This window comes from Hydra viridissima, unplaced genomic scaffold, assembly GCF_058129835.1.
Source record: "Hydra viridissima isolate aposymbiotic clone 2 unplaced genomic scaffold, HvirCarnegie_v1 scaffold_4, whole genome shotgun sequence".
Lineage (NCBI taxonomy): Eukaryota > Metazoa > Cnidaria > Hydrozoa > Anthoathecata > Hydridae > Hydra > Hydra viridissima.
Window position 1 is genome coordinate 15,852,777 of NW_028324303.1, and position 12,702 is coordinate 15,865,478.

General features: G+C 29.3%; 1 pseudogene; it reads right to left on the reverse strand.

Moving 5' to 3' along the window:
- Nucleotides 1-1,221: 1,221 nt before the first annotated feature.
- Nucleotides 1,222-12,702, reverse strand: part of LOC149890120 (uncharacterized) — a 70,980-nt pseudogene continuing 59,499 nt past the window's right edge.

Sequence of the window (12,702 nt, forward strand, 5' to 3'; positions counted from 1 at the left end):
AAAGTGAATGCATGGGGATGTTTTACTTCATCGGGTGTTGGTCGTTTGTATAAAATTCCTGGTATTATGGACAGTAAAATGTACAAACAAGTCTTAATTCATCAACTGATACCTAGTGCAAATGAGCTCTTTAAAGATAAAAGTTGGGTCTTTCAGCAAGATAATGACCCGAAACATGCGGCAAACAATGTGAAAATTATTTGAAGAACAAAAAATTAGTGGTTCTTTCTTGGCCAGCTCAAAGTCCTGATCTGAACCCTATCGAGAATCTCTGGAGTATATTGAATCATGGAATCAAGAGCTCCGAAAAATGAAGAAGAGTTGTTTCAAATTCTTCAAAATAAATGGAAAAACATTTCTAAGGAACTCTTATAATCACTTTTTGAGAGTATGCCTTGTCGTTGCAAGGCAGTGATCAAAAGCCGTGGCTTCACCACAAAGTATTAGTTTGGTCTATTTCGTTATTTCAATAAAAATTCTCAAATTTTTCTAAGAATCAATGCCCCAAATCAAAATTTTTTGTTTATTTTTTTCTATATCAGTTGTAGAAATTTAGTTGAGTTCTCTTGCATTTCTATCTAAGCTTTTTTTTGTCGGACACTGTACATTAGAGAAACCTCCTATAGTTTATTAGAACAGCTTCAAATTTTTTCCAGTAGGTTTAAAAATTGGACACCTTATATATCAAAGCATAATCATGAATCAAAGCATAATCTTCAAGTATATCATTATGGGAAAATATCGTAAGTGTACATAAACTTGTCAATGATATTGTAGAAAAAGGCATTGCCCTTCCTTCAAGTTTCACCTAAACCTTGATTATACAAGAAGAGCAGAAGCAGTTTGTATTTTAGATAGTAGAAGGTTACCGGAAGTGATTTCAAAACTGAATGAAAAAAACATTTACGAAACTCTGCTTTCAGGATGGTTACACATCAAAGTGATATTCAGTTTTAGGGAGTATTGTTGAGCGAATAGTATTACAAATGATCATCTAGAAATGATCTGTGCATAATATTATCTTACCATTCATTCTTAAGCTCGGACTTTTATTTTATTTTATTTTTTTGTAGCATCTATTAAATTTTCAAAATGTCTCTATCCAGTGTATATACATTAATTGATTTTTGCAAAACTTAAAAGCCATTTAAACATTTCAAACACTGAGTTTTTGATTTTTTATTTGGTTTATTTTGTTATCAAAAGTCATATAATTATCCTCTACCTTCCAATAGAAGATACAGACATTTCCAGCCCATTGATAGTTCCAATAAGTTCAGGTTCAACACTGTTTCCCATAAGTATATTAATAGCTACGAAGCATGTGTTACTAACAGTGAAAAGAGAAACTTGAACAACCACAAGAAGAGTCGATCGTAAAACGCTAAACAATTTAAAAGTAACAGTTTAATAATAAAAGTACTAGGGTATCTAAAAATATCTTATCAAAGTTAAAACAGTAATATTAATGCTACAGATATTTGGATGGTGTTATACGAAAGTATTGTGAGTATGCTTTTTTTTAATGCGCTAAGCATCTACTTTCTACTATGTTAAATGTGCTTTGTTGGGTAAACTAATAGTTTACAACAAACAAAAATGTTTATTTATTATTCTCCAACATTTGGAGTGGCTGCAACAGGCATTTTTCTTGAATATTGAACCAACGGTTCTCTTTAGTTGGGTATAATAGTCTCTTTTGAATGTATTTTTGTAAAAAAACACATGATTTATAAAATATTTGTTCGAAATTCTTCTCTTGATTATAAACTTTTACTTAATTCTAAACTAAAGATCAGCTGAACTGATTTGCTTTTACGTGAATTACTTTACTATCTTCAATTCTAGCTTTGCCGCTCACTGAAAGAAGTTCTCAAAGCACAAAAAATCTTGACGATTAAACGGTTATTGAAAAACTTATATTTCAGAATGGAATGCAGACATTTTTGAGGGAAGTTGCATGTCGGACTTGTAAGAACAGTTACACGTGTAATTCCCACGATATTGTCTATATTAGAACTTCTCTGATAATGAAAATGGATATAAATCTGAGCCAACTGATCATCGCTTTAAACAAAACTAAATAAATCCGTAAGCAGCGAAAAGTGTTAGATCAAAAAATAAACTTTATGTAACAACTGCAGTTGTTACTTAAAATTCATTTTTCAATTTGTGTACCTCCATGTAGGTAAACAAAGCAAACAAGAGCCTTAAATACACATTTTGACGAAGTGATCAAAAAAAGTATAGCTTCTAAAAAGGAAGCTTGTATAGCGTGCAGTGTTTGAGTTCATTACCGCTTGAGAAAAACTTGAAAATGTGTAAGAAAATCATACTGCACACCTAAAGAAGCGCTCTAAAATTATAATGAAAAAAAGACTGGCAAAAGCTGAAGTCAATGAGAATCTTAAAATATTGATCTTTGATTTACAAAAACTTATCCTTTACTTAAAGTGGCGTAATAAATTACATGCGAGAACAAAACTTTTACAAACATGGCACTTATACTGGCAGTTTAACCAAGATTATTTTAAAATACAGACAGATTATGAAGTAATCAGGGGAAAACAGGAAGTTAGATCGAGCATAAAAATTTATTCAGAGCTTATGAAAACTTTAGTAAATCAACTTATGATTTGCTCCAATTTGTGTAGTGGAAAAGCCTCCTGTATTAAGCTCGTTCTTCTTCTGCTGAATACTTTTAGTTTCAATTATTAAGACTTAGTTCACTTTTAAAGGGCTCTAAATTTAGAGTAAAATCAGTATTAAAAGAAACAAAACGCAGTTATACTGATAAAGAATAGGTTCGTGTAATGGAGGATTGTAAAATAAAAATAAACTCATGTTGATGTATCAAATCAAAGGTTTCACTTCAGTAAAAAAGTTATTCAATATGAGTACAATTGCTATGTGACCTAGATTAAGAAAAGTGTCTCCACTGAAATGCAACGTAGGAAATCTAAACAAATAAGAACACAGTACATTATTAAATAAGAGTGAAAAAAATGGTTTTGAAATGTTTTTTATTATCGGTAAATAAGCTAGATTTTGATGATGATAATTACACAATTGCTTTAATAAATGATTTTGAACATAAAAAAATAAAAAGTAAGAAAAATGAAAATGTAGATTATCTTAAAGTCTTTACCACATTATTGTATATATATCCTTTAATAGTTAATGCTTTTTTATAATACATATCAAAAATGTATTTTGCTTGTATTATTTCATAACATTCGTTTGACTTCTTCTTCACCATAATTAATTTCGAAGTTCAATATTGCTGGTAAAAATAATACTTATTAAGAGCAGATCTTCATCGCGAATCATCTGGAAACAATTCTTTAGGGTAAAGCACATTTATGCATAACACCAAACATTAATAAAGTTAATTATGACAGAAACAAGTACAAAAAAAAAGTTAAACTTTGTATATATAATAACAGCTTAAAATAAAACACTGCAATATTTGTACTGCAGTGTTTCAAACTTCTATTTTTATTCTTTTCATAGTCAAGCAACTCTGTTAAAAATAAAAACTCACACTTAAAACTTTAATTAAGCAAATAACTTACCAGTTCGTAACTAATGCAGATGTTGATATTATAGGAATTGCACAACCAAGAAAAATGATGCATTGCATAAACGTCTTTAATTTGGTAAAAGAAAGTAAAATAAAAGCATTGATGAGGATATTTAATTATGCTCGTTATCTTTTCAATAGCAATAATAAAAATCACAAAGCGTAAATGATTTTTTTCATATCTATAATTTTAAAAAATTAAGATTAAATGTAGCTGTTCGAGTTCATTTAAGAATAAACTTAGATAACTAAATTTACATCATGCTGATGGTTTGCATGCTGAAAATAACGCATCTTTAAAAACTCATCTGTTTCAAAGACTTCTTAGAAATGTGTAAACAAAAATCAATGTTGCGATCCATTCAAATTTTTTCTAAGAACTAACTTTAAACTTGATTTTTAACGAAGTTAATTTCTCCATGAAATTTCGTTTGTGATAAAACTTGTTTAACCTTTAATTATTTCAAATACATAAATATATTTGTTGTTATTTAATCATAATTTTTTCTTAAATTTTACAGTTTTTACTCTTTAAGTGATCATGAAAACGATAACTTGATCCATCAATGGTAAACCTGGAGTTATTTGTATACATAAAAAGAAAAAATTTCATACAATTATTTTTAAATTATCATCTCAATCATTGGTATTTGATGAAAGTCAGGATATATTTTCCAAGGTTTTTTAAAATGCTTTAGCGAAAATTTTTTTTTAATGCTACTTCAAAGTAGATTCAAAGATACTTATAAAGAACATATCATCTTTTTTGTAATGCTAAAATTTGATGAAAGGAGATAAAAGATAATAAAAGATAATAGAATGTAATTTAATATAAATGTTCGAATGAATATTATAATAGTGTAACAATGTTTAGATATTAACAACTAACTATTAACTGCAAAACAATCCAAGTCGTAAAACATATCAAACCTTTTTTGCTCCAAACCAGAACAACATCTAAAAATAATGAAACTTAAAATAATAAATCAAATAAAAATAAAGTGAACTAATCTAAAATATAATTAAGTATGACGCTGAGGAAGTTTCCATCGACTGGGGTAGTATAAAAAGAAGAACTTGCTCACTCTCTGTTTTGATCATGTGTCAACCAAAAAAAGAGCCATCCACAAAAATACCTTTTTAAGTGGTTGAAAATTCGGCAGTGGAATTTAGCACGCATGTAAAAGGATATTGGTAAAATAATCGAGCATGACCAATCATAATAACATGGATATATTTAACCACTTATTGTTATTGCAACATTATCAACTTTTTATATTTCAACCATGTTAGCAACAATAAACAAGTTGATGCAGTTTAACTATTTATAGCCACTGAGTCACGATGCAGAGCTCAGTAATTGCTACAGAGAAACTAAATTACATATTATTAGTGCATTTTTTAACGAATGTCATTAATCCAGTGTAGACAAAACGTCGGAATGGTGAACAGTACAAATTAAAATGGACGTGTGTAAAATGTGTTGCAACTGCTAATGCACTATGGTTTCTGAAACCCGATTTTTTGTCGTCAATTTTTAAATTAATTGCCTAGCTTATTTTTAATATGCATTCAAGTTGAGGATATATTTAATCTCACTCTAGTTTGCAGTGAGTTAGCGTAAAGTGAGCTGTGAATTTAATAATACATAACTTTTGAAAAAATTAACATTTTTGATTGCTGTAAAGAAAATTATTTTTATACAGGTATATACCTTTTAAAATTATTCAATTAAATTAAAATACTGCATTTTTTTATTGATTATATAAAAGAAATAAGCGCGCTTATAGTATTTTTTCTTCCTTGACATTTTTCAAAACTTTGATTTGACTTTTAAAAAAATTACCGTATTTCTCCAAAATATTTTTACACGATTGAATTTTGAGAAAAAAATCTAGAAGATGTCTTTCATAGAGCCTTAGAATTCAGAATCATATTAAGTTACCTCTTCCTTCTGAGGTGACAAGTTTACTAAAAGAAATGTCATCTAATACCTTGCAACATCAACATAGTGAAAGCGAAGAGGGTAGTGAAAGCGATGATAACTATGACGATGCAATTTCCGACGAGGACTTAATTTCCGTAAACTATTTAAATTTAACTACATTGGATAATAAAATTTAGTTAAAATTCAACTGGCTTTTTGAATATAAATTCATCTAATGATATTTTTTACAATAGATATAATTAAAATATATCTATATTATTATATATATATTTAAATCATATAAAATTTAGTTATGAAATATTTAAAACATATTGCCAATCTTTAGAAATAAAAATTATTAGCTATTTTGTCTTTAAATTAAAGTTATAAACTTATGCCAAAAAAACGCGTTTCAGAAACCATAGTGTAATGGTCAAATAAGATGGAATAGCTCTAAGTTCGCTCCTAATTTATTTACTAAAAGTAATAATTTGAACTATATTTGTAATATATAATTTGCATAGAATAACATATCATTACTATTTTCATGTTTAGCACTCAGCGCCATTGCGTTTTAAATCTTAAATAATGTCCTCATATACTCTGAAAATCCATGAGATAAACCCATAAAATAATAGCTATTATACAAGAATTCTGCAATCGAATAATCGCTAAAAGAGTTTATGCAGGAAGTAATTCAGAATATTTGCTTTATAATGATACCACTATCTGGTGTTAATGCATCTGGTTCTGCGACATGTAAATACATTGCAAATATAATATTTGTGTTTAAATAAAAAATTCGTAATCAACCTCTTTTTGATGTAGAAAGAATACGGCTGAGATTATAAAAATTATTTAGAGATTACGGAAAGTAAAAATGAACTAAAAAGAAACAAAGAGAAAGATGGTACAACTCAAAGAGGGAATAGGAGCAATCAATTAAATAATACATTTAAACCAATTTGGATAGAGTCCAAAACTGGTAACGGTGTTGATACAATATTCTTACCTAGTAATCCTAATGGATTATTAGATATAATTTACTTGGTACTCGCATGTAAAAAGGTTGTCAATTCAGAATTAAGGAATGAAGCTTGTTAATATTTCATCAGTTGAAAAGGCAACAAGTATTTGAAACAAGTTCTTATCATAAAAATAGTTGCTGTTACACTAATGTTTATCAGCAAAAAGCATGGATTTAAAAGAAAGTATGGCTGTGCAGGTGCTGGATTTTACTGTTTACAAGGGAGCTTAACAACTTTTAAGTACAGCTGTTGATGCTGGTGAAAATGCTGCTTAACAAACTGGTAAAAAGGCTTTAAATGTTGTTAAGACTGCTATAGTTGATGCTGGTAGTAGACAAGTTGATTATGCTGCAGCCAAGATACATACTCCTACGTCAGAATCTCTATTGGAAAAATATACTAGACCGATTAAAGTGATCCAAAAAGTAGATGATACTTTGCAAAAGTATGTTAAAACTTAAGATCTAAAAACTTAACTTTGCTTGTCAAGAAAAAAAAAAAAAGTTTTGTATACTAAAATCTGTAGAAACTGGAGAACTAACTTTTCCTAGCATGTGTAGAGCATCTAATTTTATTGGTAAAAGAACTAGAATAAATTTTTTCTGGGACGGTCGTGTATGGAACAATTGAGATTTAATCAATACTAAATCCAAAAAATCCGTAGAGCGAAGCACTTATTATAAAAGTACCACGACCCAGAGCACTCTGTTGCTGAACCAGTTAAGCGTGCGAGACCGCACTGGTGCTAAAACTTTCATTTAGTTTATTGCATGAAAATGAAAATGACATGAAAATTTCTGTTTCTTATAAAGATAATGTCTACACATTTAAAAAAAGCTAAAGTTAAAAGAGCTGCGAAGTAAAATAAAGAGCTTAGATCTAATTGGTTATTCCAAACTTAAAAAGTTTTAGGTGATTAATTTATTGAATAATCCACTAGCTCCTTGTGGTGCGTGTAAATCATCAACGGTGAAATAGTTACGTTAAAAATGATGTTAACCATGATTTACAATCGCTCAAAAGACAGATTAAAAAAATGTGTAAAAAGCAAAATGGACGAAAGAATAGTTCAAGCGTATTACAAATCAAAAAGGAAAATATGAAAAAATTGGTAAGTGTTTTAACCATCGACTTTGATGTAAGACCGCAAAATAATAGTGAAATAAAAAGCTATCTTTTAATCTTTTTTCAAATCTCTTAGATTAACAGTAAATAATTGTCTTTCTAAAAAGAAGAAAACAACGATAGAGATGGTTCTAAAATGTATAATGCAAGAAGAATCATTAAAGCATGGTAAAATTGATGTTAATGTTGTAGATGTGGAGTTTCTTTGTAAAGAAGAACTAAACTTAATTGCTACTGATTCAAATAAGTTTTATAATACCAAAGTTGATTGTAAAATCAATAATTTTTAGCAACTTTGAGGAATGGTAGTGGTTGAATGTGAGGCTAAAAAAATATCTCTACAAACTTACACTGTTAAATATGTTCCACTAAGAAGTTGTTCATAGAGACCACTTCCGATATAATTTGCTTATAAAAAGGCTGTAACTCACATTAAGAACAAGGATTAAAAATGTATCCTGTGGTCTGTATCAAGAGCTATATATCCTAAAGATCATAATAGTGAATGCATTCATAACTTTCTTAAAAGCCTAGTGAATAAAATAAATATCACTGGTACAGATTATCCTGTTGGTATAAACACCCTAGGAAAATTTGAAAAACAAAATGCAAACAAGTTAATCAACGTATATAGTTATGAGGATGGATCGAAAGGAGTTATTAGAGCAAACAAAATCCAGTATAGTGACTTGTGTGCCAAGTTATTACTCATCTCTTAAGTAAATGATTCTGATGTTACGAAAAAAGATGAGTATTATGTATTTTCTGATATGAGCAAGTTATTATTATTGCAAATAACAAAAAAAGAATTGTAAAAAGTACTTCTGCCTTACTTATCTGAATTCACTTTACAAACGCAAGGAGTATCGTAACACTAAAGAAGCTGTTAAAATTGAAATGCCATAAATAAATAGCATGTTATACTTTAAAAATTGTATAAAATGATGACTGGATTGCTTTTCAATCTATATTTCGAACCCGTCATAAAAATTGATAATTTTCCTGTCTAATCCGGAAATATTGTAGCACGAAACAATATCAAAAGCATGCACTAATAGGTTCTCTTGTGTGAGAAAGGAATTAGTGGTGAAATATCCATAGCTCCTGAAAGATATGCGAATGAAAATGATAAGTATATGGGAGATGAATATAATTAAGCTAAGCCGTGAGAATACCTACAGATGATTAAGAGTAAGTAACAGAATACGAACTAGATTCATGGGAAAGATATGCTTTTATCATAGAGGTGGATTTGGAACAACCAAGACATTTGCATGATTTACATATATATCTACTGAAAGAATGCGAATAGATTATCTTCATAAGTTGATACCCAATTTTTATAATCAATATTAATGCTATTTTTCACAAAACCTTGAATTTACATGTAAATTATGGTAAATACGCATACTCATTGAGGATTATAGTTTAACGAAAGATCATGGTTAAAGCAATATATCAAATTAAACATTGAAATGAAAGTAATTGTTAAAAACATGTTTAATAATGACTTTTATGAACTAATGAACAAAACTGTTTTTGGAAAAGCTTTGGGAAATTTAAGACCCAGAGTTGATATAAGATTAGCTAATGATAAATTTATTGCAATATAAATTTATATTTTAAGTAGAAACTATAGACTTTTACAGTTACATTGCTCCATATGTTAAGCTAGGTTTGCTATAAGCGAGTTTAAAACAAATCATCTAAGTGAAATTTAAACTAGATGCCATAAAAGGGTCAAAAGTATATTTGAACTTGAATTGAAGTTTGAGATTATTAAAACGATTAGTTTTTTTAAAGTCTAAAGTATATTTACTTCAAAAGCATGAAATATGAATCTATAAAAATGCCATTTATTAAAAATAGCATTACATTTGATGAATATGAAAGTTGCTTACTGAAGAAGAAAAATGTAATTAGATTTATTAGTGTGATTCATAGTAATAGACAAGAAGAATATGTTGAATAAGTAAATAAGTTGGTTCTGAGTTTCAATGACAATAAAAGAAGAGTTATGGATGATGGTATAGGTAAACAGTATATGGACACAGGAAATTATTTCAGATATAAATATATTGTAAATAAATGCATTGAATGAAATGTAAAAAAGTTACTCAAAATGATGGTGAAGAGTTTACTCTTTCGCAAAATGGTTGTAACATAATAAGTAATAGAGGTAAATGTATGTAGTGTAACACAAGTTCTATTGATAAAGAATTGAAATTAAGTTCCGTCCTTAACAAGCTGCGGTTTGTAATGTAGCTACCCGGTCATAATTTTACAGACCTGATTTAAGGTTAGATGAAAGATTGAACGAGAATCTTAGACCAAAGAAATGGAGCAAGCAAATCCCAGCAAGCACACAACGTTGAAACAACGTTGAAATAACGTTTATCGACGTTGATCAACGTTATTTCAACGTTGTTTCAACGTTGTGTGCTTGCTGGGATCAATAGAGTTGACAACCCTCCATATCATCATGTTGTATGCTAAATGTTGAAAGAAATTTATAGAATTAATAAGCCTTCATTCAGAGAAAAGTTGGATTTGTCCATTGTTGAAAAGATTACTAGAAATAAATATAAAATTTGGAACGGGTTTGCCTGTAACTGATTATACAAAACGAGAAAAAAAATAATTAAAGAGCTCTTCACCGTTAATCCGAAGGCTCCAGTTGAAAGCACGATTGCTCAAATGGCTAAAGGATTATATAAACAAGTTTAGAGAAAATATGAAAACATAACAATGCAAGTCATTCTTCTATTAAATTTTCTTCTGTTGAAGCTAGCTTAAAGAAGACTGAAAGTATTGTGTGGAAAAACTTATATCGAAATGAATTTTAAAAAGGAGAACCAAGAACATAATTTTGGTTTTGGTCAAATTCATTTTTGGTTGACTTGATTATTTTGATTACAATCAAAGCTTTCAGTTGCTGTTAGAGTATAAACAACCAAGAAGATGTCCGTTTTTGAAGTTTTTTGAAGAAGATGGACTGGACAAGTTTTTACAAAACTGTGTCCATAAAACTACTCAAGCCTTATATATGATTAAAGATTGCAATGGTGAAGATATTGCTGGAACATTTTATTATGAAGAAATCCAAAAGACAAAACAAGACGTGTTTAGAATTGAAATGATCTTGAGAAAAACCAAAAAAACGTCATTTGTGAAAAGGGTTAGTTATCCAGTTTCATTTATTATTCATGGATAGATGATAATAATTTGCTCGGTATTCCATGATAATAATTTATAAATCATTTTTGTTAAATATGGTTTATCATATTGTAATTAAAACGCTTAAGAGTTGTCCGCTTGTTCATAATTTCTTCATTCCCGATGCTAAAAGATGTACCCACAAAACAAGTTTGATAATCCTGTTTCAATTACAGAGCTCTGCATCACAACAATCTAAGTGTTAATAAATGGTTAAATTGAATTCACTTGCTTATGATAGCTTACATGGCTGAAGTATTAAAGTTTCATGATTCTGTTGTAATCACAATAAATGGTGAAATTGTATGCATGTGGTTATAATTGGTCACATATTCGATTATTTTGCAATTTTTCCTTTATATACGTGTAAAAACTTGACTGTCGAATTTCCAACCGCTCAAAAAATAGTCCTGTGGATGGATTTTTTATGGTTGACACATGGTCAATAAAGGGGGTGAGCAAGCTCTCTCCTTTTTATATAACTAACTGATATTACGTTTTAAGAATAGAAAATATATGTTCGCTTTTTCCTCGGATACTTAGACAGAATAGCAAAATTGGCTTAAGTGTTGGATAAAATGTTGAAAAATGCGTTGTATTAATGTAGTGGAAGCTGGATAAAAAACAATTCGACTTCAATAGCAGTTTGTAGAGTTATTAAAACTTTTTGAAAAATGGAAGCACGAAAAAATAATCTTAACTTTAATTTCAAAAGAAAAAATCTAATAAACGTAGCAAAACTTAGGATTTAAGAACTTGAAAATGTCGTTTTTTTCAGCCGTAAATTTTCTTTTTAGGAACTTGTTTTTGTAAGTATTGATGATAATATTTGTTATTGAGGATGTTTAGGTCGTGAGTGTCAATCATTAAAAAAATTAAGCAATTTTTACAGATTCTTACATGCCGATTTTTACATGCCGATTCTTACATGCTGATTCTTATTTTTGACTTTTTTTTTATCTTCACTCAGTTAAAATGTTTAAAAAGCGTTAAATGGGATATATTGATATATCAGGGGAATATGTTGATCAACCAATGTCATTATGGCTAAAGTAGTAAGATCTAAAAACCAGTAGAAAATTCTCGGGAACTCTGTGATAATATTGCCAGGCAGCAAGTTGTTGCTAATCATGTGGTACATGGGTTTTTTCTACATCACCATCATGAACTGCAGGAAATCGTATGAACATTCTTGACTGTTGCCATCACTAAAATCGAAGCTTTTACTCAAAACTAGAATCTCTAAAGAGAGATTATCAACAATGTCTTATCAAGCTAGAGAAGATATTTGAAGAACAGTCAGCAGCGAAAAATAGGAACAGAGCGTTAATGGCTGGGGTAGATGAAAAGCTTGTTCCTATGTCGAAAAGGGCATCTGAAAAAGATAAGAAAATGCTTGAGCAACAGCTTACAGAAATTATGAAGATTCTGCGGTTAAAAATTTAAGCTGTTGATGTTGCTGACTTAAAAACATCACATAATATAATTAAATAATGCCTTAGTTTTCCAAATCTGTATGACAATGACCTCCTCATAATTGGTTGAACTATGGAAATTCTTCAAGGAATACTGAGCATTCATAAAAATAGCTCAAATTAAACCATAGATTGTAGCATATATGATAAATATACTTCAAGACACACTGGTTTTGCTATATCTTCTGCAATCACATCATCAATTTTAAACATGCACCATCAGTTTAGCCATAGAACATAATAAATAGCCAAGAGATGATTATAAAGAGTTTATGGATCACGTGATTGTCTTTCTTAGTACTACCTCTGTCAGAGGAGTGCATTCATGTTGCGCATAACAATGCATCT